A 14,069-nucleotide genomic window follows, 5' to 3' on the forward strand; every position below is an offset into this window, starting at 1 on the left:
TTTGTTGTCTCCACAAATGGGAGAGCAACGGGACCGAGCCGTAAGGACGGTGGGAGAAAATCATTTTCTTGGGAGAAAAACTGAAGCCATTGGCGACACTCCATGAGTAAAGACGGTCAAGAGAACGCTGAAGACAGCGCTCCAGGAAACATGTACGCTGCGCGCTGCAATAGATGGTAAAATCGTCCACGAAAAGGGAGCCTGATAAATCAGGTGGGAGGCAATCCATTATTGGATTGATCGCTATGGCGAAGAGAGCGACGCTCAAAACTGAGCCCTGTGGCACCCCATTCTCCTGGCGAAAGGGGTGTGACAGGACAGAACCCACACGCACCCTGAGCTGTCGATCCATTAAAAAGGAACGAATAAAAAGAGGGAGGCGACCGCGAAAGCCCCATGTATGTATGGTGCGGAGAATGCCCGCCCTCCAACAGGTGTCGTAAGCCTTCTCCAAATCAAAGAACACAGACGCGGTCGGGCGCTTCCGCAAGAAGTTATTCATAATGAAGGTCGACTAGGTAACCAGATGGTCAACAGCAGAGCGGCGCCTACGAAATCCACATTGTACATTGGTAAGTATGCGTCGAGATTCGAGCAGTCAAACCAAACGAGAGTTAACCATTCGCTTCATCACCTTACAGACACAACTGGTAAGCGAGATGGGTCGATAACTGGAAGGCAAGTGCTTGTCCTTCCCCGGCTTAGGAATCGGTACAACAATAGACTCGCGCCAGCATTCGGGAACATGTCCCTCAATCCAGATTCGATTATAAGTACGAAGAAGGAAACCTTTACCCGCAGGAGAAAGGTTCTTCAGCATCTGAATATGAATAGAATCAGGCCCTGGAGCGGAGGACCGTGACCGGGCAAGTGCATTTTCGAGTTCCCACATGGTGAATGGGGCATTATAACTTTCACAATTCGAGGAGCGGAAGTTAGGTGGTCTAGCCTCCTCTGCCTGTTTTCGGGGGAGGAAGGCAGGGTGGTAATGAGCGGAGCTCGAAACCTCTGCGAAAAAGCGGCCGAAGGCATTGGAGACATCCTCAGGGGCCACAACGACGTCATTCGCGACCGTCAAGCCAGAAACTGGTGAGTGGACCTTAGTGCCAGATAGCCAGCGCAGGCTACCCCAGACAACAGAAGGGGTAAAACTGTTGAAGGTGCTTGTGAAAGCAGCCCAGCTGGCTTTCTTGCTTTCTTTAATAATACGACGACACTGCGCACGTAATCGTTTATAATTGATACAATTCGCCACTTTAGGGTGGCGTTTAAAGGTGCGTAAAGCACGTCGACGAGCACGTAAAGCGTCTCCACATGCTGCGGTCCACCAGGGGACCAGTACGCGACGTGGAGAAGAAGTAGTGTGTGGGATGGAATATTCAGCAGCAGTGAGAATGACTTCCGTGACGTGTGCGACCTGACGATCGCAGCTTGTGAAGGTTTGATCCTGAAAGGTCGCCATGGAAGAGAAGAGCCCCCAGGCTGCTTTGGAGATGTTCCAACTAGTTGAGCACGGAGAGGGGGTATGATGCAGGAGATGGATAACACACGGGAAGTGGTCGCTCGAATATGTATCAGAAAGTGCATACCACTCAAACCGGCGTGCAAGTTGGGTAGTACATATAGAGAGGTCTAAATGGGAATAGGTGTGAGATGTGTCCGAAAGAAAAGTAGGGGCGCCAGTATTGAGGCAGACAAGATTGAGCTGGTTGAAAAGGTCTGCTAACAGGGAGGCCCTCGGGCAGGATGCTGGAGAGCCCCAAAGGGGATGGTGGGCATTGAAGTCTCCAGTTAACAAAAATGGTGCAGGTAGCTGAGCAATAATTTGCATCATGTCTGCCCTAGTAACGTCAGACGACGATGGAGTGTAAACGGTACAAATGTAAAATGTAAAAGTGGGGAGAGTAATTCGGACGGCAACTGCCTGCAGGCCGGTGTGCAATGTGATGGGATCATAGTAAATATCATCCCGGACCAGCAACATAACCCCTCCATGAGCCGGAATACCTACCACAGGGGGTAGGTCAAAATGCACAAAGGTGTAGTGTGCCAAGGCAATTTGATCACATGGGCGTAGCTTCGTTTCCTGGAGGGCTACGACGAGCGGACGGTGCAAGCGGAGCAGCAACGTCAAGTCCTCTCGGTTGGAGCGAATTCTGCGAATATTCCAGTGAATAAGTGCCATCGTGAGAAGAAAAGGAAGATGAAAGAAGGGGTCACCTCGAAGGCCGCTGAGGGCCTGGCTTCGAGCGAGCACTGCCACCGCTATCAGTAGGCGGACAGTCATCGTCCATTGGTTCTATAGGTTCATCGGCCATCTTGTTAAGATAGCCGGGAGGGGGAGCTTCCTCTGCAGGTGAATGGCCAGATGTTCGGCTACCAGTGGTGCGGCCAGGCGAAACGGATGGGGGCCTGGGGCGGCAACCGCTGGGTGGCGCAGGAGAAGAAATGCGCCGTGGCGGAGAAGGAGAACTGTGCTTCCTATGAGCCTTCTTGGAAGGTCGTTTAGTGGAAGTACTGGTCGATGGCTGGGAGTTCGAGGTACGTAGGAAGTCTGCACGGGACGGTTCCTTCTTGAAGGCCTGTGCAGACTTCTGAGTCTTCGTCTTGGCAGAAGCTGATGAAGGTGCTTGTGTCTGAGGGGTGACAGGAGGAAGAGGAGACGTCGACCGCGCGATCTTAGCACTGGCCGAACGGACGACCGTGGTGCTGAAGGTCAGGTCGCATGTCTGCGTCGCCACCTCCCTGGTAGTCTGAGGAGAGGCGAGGCAGTACTGTATTTCCCCGCTAGGAGCAGCGTGGGCTTCCTACTAGCAAATAGCTTGCGAGCAGCCGAGGTGGACACTTTCTCTTTGACCCGAATTTCTTGGATACAGCGTTCTTCCTTGTAGATGGGACAGTCGCGGGAGGACGCTGCATGGTCACCCTGACATTTCACGCAATGAGGAGACGGAGGTGGACAGTCACCCTCATGGGCATCCCTGCCACAAGTGACACATTTAGCCGCATTGGAACAAGACTGGCGAGTGTGATTAAAACGCTGACACTGGTAGCAGCGCGTAGGTGTCGGGACATAGGGGCGAACAGAAATAACCTCTTAGCCCGCTTTGATGCGCCCCGATTTGATGCGCAACGGCAGCTGAACACTATCAAAGGTCAAGAAAAGTGTCTGGGTCAGTACAAGGTCATTGTTGACCTTTTTCATGACACTTTGGACAGCCGTCACGCCCTGCTCAGCGAGGAAAGACTGAATCTCCTCGTCAGTCAATCCGTCAAGTGATATAGACCACACCACGAGACGAATTCATAGTGTGGTGAGCCTCCACCCGGACAGGGAACGTGTACAGGAGTGTGGCCCGAAGCAGTTTTTGTGTCTGAAAGGCGCTCTCAGTTTCTAGTAACAAGGTACCATTACGCAACCTGGTACAAGACTTGACAGATCCTGCTATGGCATCGACGCCCTTCTGGATAACGAAAGTGCTGACAGAGGAAAAATCCTTTCCATCCTCAGATCGAGAAACTACGAGGAACTGTGGGGCAGGCAGTAGTACTTTTGTCACTGGTGGCTGGTCAAGTTTGCGTTTGTGGGCAGAAGTCGAGAGAGAAGAAGAAGAGAAATCCATTGTGGAGGAATCGCCCATGATTGCCAGCGCCTCCGATGGCGCGCTCCTTGCTTGTGGGGACCCTCACAGAGGGCACTCCCGCCTAAGGTGAATGTTTACACCTCAGGTCACACCTCCCGAGAAACAGACGGAGGGACCAATCGGCATGGTCAGAAGGTATCAGCTCAGGCAATCACCCCTCCCTGGGCCTGGCCTTTACCAGGGGGTACGTGCGTGCCTTACTTGTCTACCCAGAGCGGGGAATTACGCGTTACCCCGTCACCAGTTACGCGTGCGAAAGCGTGGGTCGACCTTCAGGCGCGCACAGGGAGGAAGGAAGAAGAGGAAAAAGAAGAGAGAGAGGGAGAGAGAGGACAGACTGTCTCAAAGGCCGAGGCGGAGACCAGAGAAGGCAAGGAGAAGAAGGCAAGGGAAAGAGTAAGAAAGACAGTGAGATGGAGAAGAACAAAGAAAGGAACCAACCAAAGGAAGGAAGAAACGAGAAGAAGTGAAAAACCAAAATGACCGCAAATATAGGTTGTGGAACCGTTCGTCTCCGGACGCAGGCGCTAACTACCCCCTTGAGGGGGAGGGACTCCTTTTAGTCGCCTCTTACGACAGGCAGGAATACCTCGGGTCTATTCTAACCCCCGGACCCGCAGGGGGGCGCGGTTCCAGGCTGAAGTGCCTAGAACCGCTCGACCACACCGGCCGGCGAAACGACGTCCAACGCATACATTATGCCATTTAAAGCTTATTACTGGGGAATGAAACCATATTTAACATTTTTCGTTGTTGGTTAACAGAGAAAGGTTGCTGGATGGGAGTCTCAGTCCAGTACAGAAATATTTGTCATGTAATTTCAAGTTCAGATTTGCGAACTGATAATGACTAAAATTGTGGTGTGTAACATCTCTTTATGGCTAGTCAGAAAAGATTAACAGTGGTGTGGTTGAGTTTCAATCAAGTATGAATATTTTGTTTAGTTAGTATTGGTTTTCAGTCCATATCAAGAACAAAATAGTTCATAATGCCATTTAAAGTTCGAACACATGCACAACTAGATGCTCATTTATAACTTCCATTTATAATATTACTTTGCATTGGATAACAAGTAAGATAGGTGGTTTTCGAATTAAACCTAGATCAAATGCCATCATGAACACAATGAAATTACTAGTTTGTTTATTTGTCCATATAATCCCTTTTTTAGTACATATATCTGTCGTAGAATATTTGACAGAGACCCTTTTCAGCTATTGATTTTATAAACAAACATACATCATTTAAAATTTTATACAAAATCGTATCTACAGCATTAATAATCACAAATTTTGTTAAATACTTATATTTGTGACATTTCTACAATTAAAGTTATAAATTACATTTTGTCTCGTGTAAGATACTGTGAGTGAGTAGTAGCAGTTTTGCAGAAGGTAGGCTGTCACAGACTTTAAGTTCTGTAGTTCAGGAAGAGATTTTATGTGTCTTGTCAATCTGTTGTATAGTTTTGTTCCTGCATGATATACACCTTTCGGGCCTAATATGGTGTTACAATGACTAACATTTATGTCACTGTCTAACCTGGTACTATAATAATGGAAAATTTTTTGTTGTGAGAAAAAATGCTTTCTTTTCTCAGTATACGTTTCTTGACATGGATGACTGCTTCGAATATATAAAAGCAGGGGAAGGGTAAAAATCTTTAGATCTTTAAAGAAATGTTTGCATCGTTTCCTGTTGTTCACTTGTTTCATTATTCTTATAATTACCTTTTGTTTCCTGAAAACTTATGGCCTCTTGTACAATTCCCCAGAAAATCTTCCTGATCTTCAGTATTGAATGTACACGAGCAAATCGTACACCCCAAACTGTTTTTGCACTAGTATTGTTGCAAAGAATTCTTACTACATAGCTCATTTTTGCTAGTTTTGAATTTAGGGGTGTGATATGACAACTCCAGCTAAGATTTTCCTGGATATGAATCCCCAGAAATTTAGTTTTGGTGACAGCACTAATGTTTTGGTTATCTATACATATTACTGGTTGTGCTGCATTTTTATTTTCCTCTGTGTGGAAATTCATGAGTATTTTCTTTGGAGGGGGGGGGGGCATTATCTACTAGCCTGTTTCTGACAAACCATTCAGACACTTCTTTTCTAATATCATTTGCAGAGGCAGTAATGTTTCCTTCTTTATTTCCTTCAATCAATAGATTAATGTTACCTGCAAACAGTACTGGTTCAGAATCTCTATTGTGTAATGGGAAATCATTAAAGTACACAAAAAAGAAATGGACCGAAAAACAGAGCTCTGTGGAACACCATGCCTTAATCCACATGGTTCTGAAAGACGTACCTGGAGTTCATTTCCTTCCATGTACTTAATTTTAGTTACCAGAGAGCGGTATTCCAAATATGATTTAATTCACTGATTTGGCGCACATCTCACACGACACAATTCAATCTTTCTCAGGAACAGAATGATCGATAACATCAAAAGTTTTTGTTAGGTCCAAGGCTGCATGACAGACCTCCCGTCCCACTCTTCGGCCCCGCGGCAGCACTCAGCTCCTTCAGAACGTAACAAAATGCTGTGTCAGATTGCAGCATTCATGTAGGGGGCAGCATTCCGCTGATCAATATTTTTTCACATGCACTACCAGTGTTTGTCATCTTATACAAACGCACATACAAATATTTTCTTTAATGATCTTGCAGCCATTTGACTGCAACAATTTTTATTTTATTCCTATATGGTTCAGTATTTTATACCAGTCTGATATATTTTGACATATAAAAAGGTTACTGTACTTGAAAATAGCCTATGGCCGAACTCGGGATCATATAACAATAAAATAAAAATTACTGTCAAATGCAGTAAGATCATTAAAAAAGTTACCATGACTATGGTTCCAGCCAAAATAAAAATTACACACAATCAAATTTTCAAAATTAACAAGGTAAAGCAAACTGCACAAATGTTGTGTGTAAAATATCGAGTAAGAATGTTACCTCTATTTTTCGTGCAGGATAATGGAAACCCCCAATATCACTGTCATCTGATTGGCTCCCTCTCGTCACGACCACATAGTCTTCAGTGTCTTCACTGTTGCTGTCCTCATCACCTAATAATTAAATTACAATATTATGAACAGATACTTCTCTTACACCTTCCTCTATGTTTCACCTTGTAATCTTTTCCACACGTGTTTCACGACGTCCTTCCAATTTTCTGTAGTTATTCGTGTGACAGCCTCATTTATCAGCCCCTCTGTGTCTTGCAACGTAAAGGTTTTGTTTCGCTCCACAACATCTGCTTTTATTTGAGCCCAAATGAGTTCATTTGCTTTGTAATGGCAGTGGTATGGTGGAAGACGACTAACTTTGTGGCTGTAGTTCTCTGCTAATGTATCAATCACATAATGCGTCTTCTGTGGCTTGTATCATTTCACTAATTCCCGAAGTTCCACTTCCTGCATATTCTGTTTGAAGCCTATTTCATTATTTTTCAACGAGCCGACTATTTCATCTCTCCTTGCAATAGCAATTGGTGCCTTATTTAATTATTCAAAATGGTATGGCGCATTGTCCATTACAAAAACACTACCAGAACTGACGTTTGGTAGTAAACGACTAACGAACCTGCTAACTGAAGCAATGAAAACTTGACCAGCTGGATTTACTTTCATCTTCTGCTGACCAAAATTAAGATGTAACAATTTGAGTTTATTTGCAAGATGAAGCCCCTCATTTTCTTGTATGGAGTGAAGCTTTTCATTGTACTCTCAGCATACTTCTCTTCCACTCCCATCAACTTAATTCTTAAATGTAGCAAACAAATCTCTAATTAACTTTATCATACGCCATGGATCAAAAATAATATGTACATTATTACCTGAAACAGGATGAGCTGCAATAGTTACATCTAGCTCCTTGGCCATTGCAATATTTGTTGAAAGGCCATCGCAAATGACAGTTACACAGCCACATTTTCTTCATGTAACACTGTAATGGCTATTTCAGTAATGGTCTTCTTCCAGGCAGAAACACCGTCAAGAAGTACCGTATAGGGTTGTCCAATGGTCAATGACACCGACTGGCATAACAACAAAACCCTCTTTACATTCAGCTTCCTCTATTGCTAATGTTGTTGGAACACACCCAAAATTAACATAGCCCACAAATTCAGTGCCATCTCACTCAGTACACTTCTTCATTGACATTTCATCAAACATTAACGCACAAAATACATCAGGGGACGTGCTTTTATAATTTCGAAGCTTTCTGCTGTAAATCCCACCAAATGTTTAACAGAGTTGTATCATCTACGTAATGTGCGTTCATCTGGCAATAATAAATGTACTGTGAACATACAAGTAGGCAGCTGGAGTTTAAAAGTTTAAAGTTATAGTAAATGGTTTTAACTTTTCAGGATACTGTTGTGCTCTGATTTTGCTACAATCTAGTATTTTCAACAACATGTCACTATGAATGGCGTTAATTATATCATTTTATCGTTAACAAACTTTTTCACTTTCAGTTGTTCCAAAATATTTGCCAACTGAAAACTTTCAGCGTCCGTCTTTAGCACATGTCAGTCACTATCTTTAACTTATTCTTATAAAGTACAGTTTTTCCCCACCTTCCTTTCAACCATTCGATAGTACTTTCCTTTAGATCGTACTTTCCCTTCAATTTCGTTCGAGTTGACGGAAATGAATGACGTTTCTTAATGTAAACAGAAAACGGCATTTCATTTTCACAGACATTCTGAACAGCCTTGACTTCATTTCTTGGCTTTCGTGGTTTCCTTTCCTTAGTAACCTGGGAAAGATACACGCACACAATTATATATACTGATTGCAGTATTTCCACAGTGTAATGCGTATTTCCACATATATAACATGACTTCTAGGACACTGTACCTTATTCAAATGACGTCGAAGTTCAAATATTGTGGATATAGCATCGTCATTTAGTTGCCTTCTATTCACATGATTTGCACTATAGCAACTCTCTTCAAAATGATCAGAAAACAGTGAATGATTTGCTGTGGGTCAAAAATCTCTCTGCGAGACGCAACTATCCATTTCTGATTGAGAGAATAATCAGAATGAGGGAACCTAAAGAAATAAGCATTTATATCGTATCAGCTGTGTAAAGTATAATTATTAGTTTTCAGAAAAGTTTTGCATAAGTAGTATTAGGAAGAATTTACCCTCAATGACTAACCTGTGTAATGTAACATTTTCACATTTTAGTTTTTCCTTCCATTCTTGTTATTGCAATTTAAAACTGCACACAATCGTACCAAGTTTACTCACTGTTGACCTGCAAGTGTCTGCTCCCTTCCTGTTCAATATGCGAACACTACACTAGCGCCACTTAGCGGTCTAGATGTTCTTGTAAGTTTATGATGGTGTCCTCCTCTGAACAACATAAATAACCTGTTATAATGTTTGACTACTGCTTAAGCTTGAGTCTACTTCTGCAATGAGGTGAAAGATTACAAAAATAGCAACTGCACACTTTCATTCTGTCAGGCGAAAGTTCTTAAGCACAACTGAAATGTAATTAGCACCATATTTTTCCATTTAATAGGAGTCAGCCATTTTATTACACAGTGCTTCCGATTTTGTTGAGTGCATATGGATAACAGAAGGAACAAAATGAGGAAAATACGCCTTTATAGCCACAAATACAAAATCATATTCCACTTGAGCATAGAGTTCTGTGTCAGCTGTTCATCTGCCATTACAACCAGGGTCGTACAACAGCTGGCCACGTGATACTGGTTTCTAGTCCAGAACATCAGCACAACCAGGTGTTTCACTGGCATGACACAGTCCATGAATACCTAAGAAGTTACAAATATTCTTTGGTCTGGTCAAAGATTACAGTCATAATTATATAAAATGGCACCCATTCTCTGAACAACTATAACAACAACCTGTTACAGTGCATTATATCGACTTTGGTGTTACAAAAATAAAAAAAGAGGGCAGTCATCTGAACTAAACACTTTGAAAAATGTCAAATTAAAGGACTATAATAGTATATGATAACTGCAGATGAAGTTAGTATGTATGTAGGTGGACAGAGGCAATAGAAGTACGAGAAGTGGTGCAACATTCAATCTATCCAACTTTACAGTTGTGTTAAGTGACTACCAAATCTTATTAAAGTACTATTAGGACTTTGTGAGTACATTTAGCCGACAGGAAAAGCTCTACATAATGATCTCAGTGGTCACACCCCTGAACATATCTGTCTATATTTCATTGGTATTAGTTAACACGAGGCAGAGAAGGTAGCATACACAATTCATTTATTGTTTAATAGCAAATTCCATTAAAAAAAGCACAAATAAATGTAATCCCAAGGAATTTAAATCTTAGACCCTGCCATGTAACTTCTAATAAACAACCTGAAGTGGTACGTTCTGAAATCTCAATATTAAATGACATACACTTGTCAAACAGACTTCAGCTGACAGATGGCACAGAACCTAGACCTTGAGTAATGGATGGTGCAATTCCAAGTACACTGTGATCTACACCTTAAATCATTTGTCTAGAATTTAATTGGTTAATACCTGTTTACATAGTACTTGGACCTCGAAGCTGTGTAATATCTCAATTTCAGGATGAGCAGGTCATAGTATCATGTATGTAAAATTAAGACCTCAGGTGAGAGGTGACATAACCCTTAAGTAACAAATGACCTGTACCTTAAATATGTACTGCTAAAAGCATAGACCTTTATTGACCAGTCAATAATTGCAGTACCTTGGTAGTGAGGTAACATGCATTTCTATTTATACTATAATTTTTTTGAGAGGACATAACAGTCAACAACACACATGAAATATTAATCATTATATGACAAATTTTGTGTAAAACTAGTGGTATTACATTAAGCTGAGGTTCATACAGTCAAAAATAAAAACTTGTACCCAAACTACCTCATACTGAGACTCCAGTTCTTAAATACTATAGGGTAAGGCACACTGCTAGGTAAACAAGTGACTCACCAAGTCACCAGAGATCTCTTCATTGGTTACAAAAGTACAGTTATAAGTCCATCATCAATGGTTTATAGATAATTCCTATATGCAACAACAGCAAATATATTATAAAGAAAGGAAACACTGAGGGTATCTCAGTGACAAAAATCATATGACACTAATTTTTTGATAACTGATGAGTATTGTAAATTACACCTAAGGTAAATATACCAGTCAATGTGAATATTATACTGAAACAATAACTCAATATCATTTCTGAAATTAACAGATGGGAACCATTTTAAAACTTACCTTCGAAAGAAGGTAATCAATAATTGGAACCGTTTTCTCATCTTAGTGATATTGTCACCAAAGGCAATTAAATGCCTAAAGGATATATGTATCACATGCTATGTATTCTTTCACCACACGTACATGAGTTGTAAATTTAAAAGAGAGCAGTTACTGGTAACTGTTACTGATATATACCTTTAGAAGGAAAACATTTGTAAATTTACACAATGAAAACCTTTATGGAGTAGGTGAAAAATTTGTATGCGTGTGAAATAAGATTGCATGATGTTATATCCCACACCTGGTAGCAACCAATGGAGCATATTTTTTATCTGTTTCAATAAAACTAATCACATATGGTGAGTTCTAGGAAAAGTGAGGGACCAATAGATCTATTATTGCACTTTGCATCTCCAGAACAACCTAAATTTGAAATGGGAAAATGCAGACAATACTATGCAAGATCCACTGTATGTAAACTGAAGTGGTTAACAATCCATTGATAAACACAGTTGTGAGCAATGTAATAAATTCTATGTAAGTCAAAGGTTAAGACCAGGTTTCAAGAGCATATCCACAAGCTAGTAATTCAGTTTTTGGTATTCCTCTGAAGTCTTCTGAACACACCATAGGACACAGGAAAGGGTATTTCTAATTGTTAAGTTAGATGAAAGGAACGACATGGTTTCACTGTAGCAAATTGAGATTTTTAGTCATTTTAAATTACATCTGGAGGAAATCTTGACCGAACAAGAGGCTTTGTGGAATAAAAATTGCTCTGAGAATTTCACTGGAATTTTATTAAATTAACTTCTCATGTTAACTTACCTAAAGACTGAGCTGGTTGCTGTAAATGCACTGGCTGCTTATGGTCTCTCTGTCCCTTTATCTGATCTATACCTTCTTTAACCATGTTAGTGTATTTTAACAAACAGATAATACAGACATAGCTATTGGTTGCACTCACATATGCATTATGATGCTATTGATATTCTTATACACTGAGGTGACAAAAAGTCATGGGATAACTCCTAAAATCGTGCCAGACCACCTTTTGCCTGGTATCGTGCACCAACTGGACGAGGTATAGACTCAAGTCGTTTGAAGTCACTTGCAGAAATACTGAGCCATGCTGCCTCTATAGCTGTTCACAATTGCAAAAGTGTTGCTGTTGCAGGATTTTGCGCATCAACTGATCTCTCGATTATGTCCCATAAATGTTCGATGGGATACTTGTTGAACAGTCTGGGTGGCCATATCATTCACTCGAATTGTCCAGAATGTTCTTCAAACCAGTCCCGAACAGTAGCCTGGTGACATGGCGCATTGCCATCCATAAAAATTCCATCATTGCTTGAGAGCATGAAGTCCATCATGAATGGCTACAAATGGTGTAAAAGAAGCCAAACAACCATTTCCAGCCAATGATTGCCTCAGTTGGACCTGAGGACCCAGTCCATTCTAAATAAACACAGTCCACAGCCTTACGAAGCCACCACCAGCTTGCACATTTCCTGGTTGACAACTTGGGTCTGTACCTTTGTGTAGTCTTTGCCATGCTGAAATCCTACCATCATATTGTACCAACTGACGCTCTGACTGGATCACGGTTTTCCAGTCAACTAGGGTCCAACTAACATGGTCACGAGCCAAGCCCAGCCCAGGTGCTGCAGGCGACGTGCGGCTAGCAAAGACACTCGTTGTAGAATGAAGGCTTTCACGACCGGGCGACATGGCTGTTGATATACTTTCCGGGATGTGAGGTCGTGGTCCAAGAACTTTTCTGCTCCTTACATTTCGTCCAGGACTGCGCTGGACTTCCTCAGAGGCGCTGCTCCGCTGAGTCTTGCCGACTGACTGGTCGGGTGTCTGAGAGCGATTTATATATTGTGAGAAAGGGGGGCGTGGTTCAGGTGACACGTGATGAGCAGTGATAATCCATAGCAAAGATAAGGTTGACTATCGATAACCACCTTGTCAAAGATAAAAATTGTTAGCAATTTTGTAGAGCCACTGTCCATATATCGCTAAGTTTCGTAGCCTCCTCTTTCCTATTAAAATTATCGTGATGTTTATAAATTTCGATAGCTTCTCTATATAGCCGTGAATAGTAATTTAACGCTGTAGATAAAACTTCGGTATCCGAAAACTTCACTTGGTGGTTGCCTGGTTGAAGAGCATGTTCCGCTACAGCTGACTTTTCTATTTTTCCAAGTCGACAAAGACTTTTATGCTCTTTCAGTCGCGTGTTTACGCTTCTTTTGGTAGTACCAATGTAAACTTTACCACAGGTACATGGAATTTTATACACACCACATGTTGACAGGGGAGGGCGTTTATCCTTCACAGATCGTAGTATTTGACTTATTTTCTTTGTTGGTTTAAAGATCGGTTTTATGTCATGTTTTCGTAAAATCTTACCAATCCCATCTGTTACTTTTTTAATAAAAGGGAGAACTACTGTATTTTTCTGTCGTTGTGGTTCATTCGTGTCTTTTGGGTTTCTGTTCCTAGGACGCAAAATTCTATTTATCTCTCATTTACAACCATTTATTGGAAAAACTGACTCATATATAAAAGACTCGCATCATTTTATTGAAAAACTAGAGGGACTAACTCTGGCCCCTGAAGATATTCTTGTAAGTTTTGACATTGTGTCCTTATTCACAATGATTCCTGTTAACGAAGTTATGATTTTCATAGCGGATATTTTTCCAGAAGATTTGACTGTTCTTTTCAGACATTGTCTTACATCAAGTCAGTTCCAGTGGGATAATGAATTTCATGAACAACTTGATGGAGTAGCAATGGGTAATCCATTAGGCCCTACGATTGCCAATCTTTATATGGAGAAATCTGAACGATCAGACCTAGACAAAGCTAATAACAAACCATCTCGTTGGTATCGATATGTAGATGACACATTTGTGGTTTGGTCCCATGGCAGAAAGGCCTTGGACGATTTCTTTGATTATCTAAATAAAATTCACCCAAAAACACAGTTTACCATGGAAATAGAAAAGGATAACAGAATATCTTTATTGGATGTCTTAGTTATGAGACGGTCTGATAGAAGCTTGGAATATAAAGTTTTTCGGAAGGCAACACATACGGACAGATATTTACATAAAAATTCTAATCATCATCCTCAACAAAAAAGAGGTG

This window comes from Schistocerca cancellata, chromosome 4 (assembly GCF_023864275.1).
Source record: "Schistocerca cancellata isolate TAMUIC-IGC-003103 chromosome 4, iqSchCanc2.1, whole genome shotgun sequence".
Classification (NCBI taxonomy): Eukaryota; Metazoa; Arthropoda; class Insecta; order Orthoptera; family Acrididae; genus Schistocerca; species Schistocerca cancellata.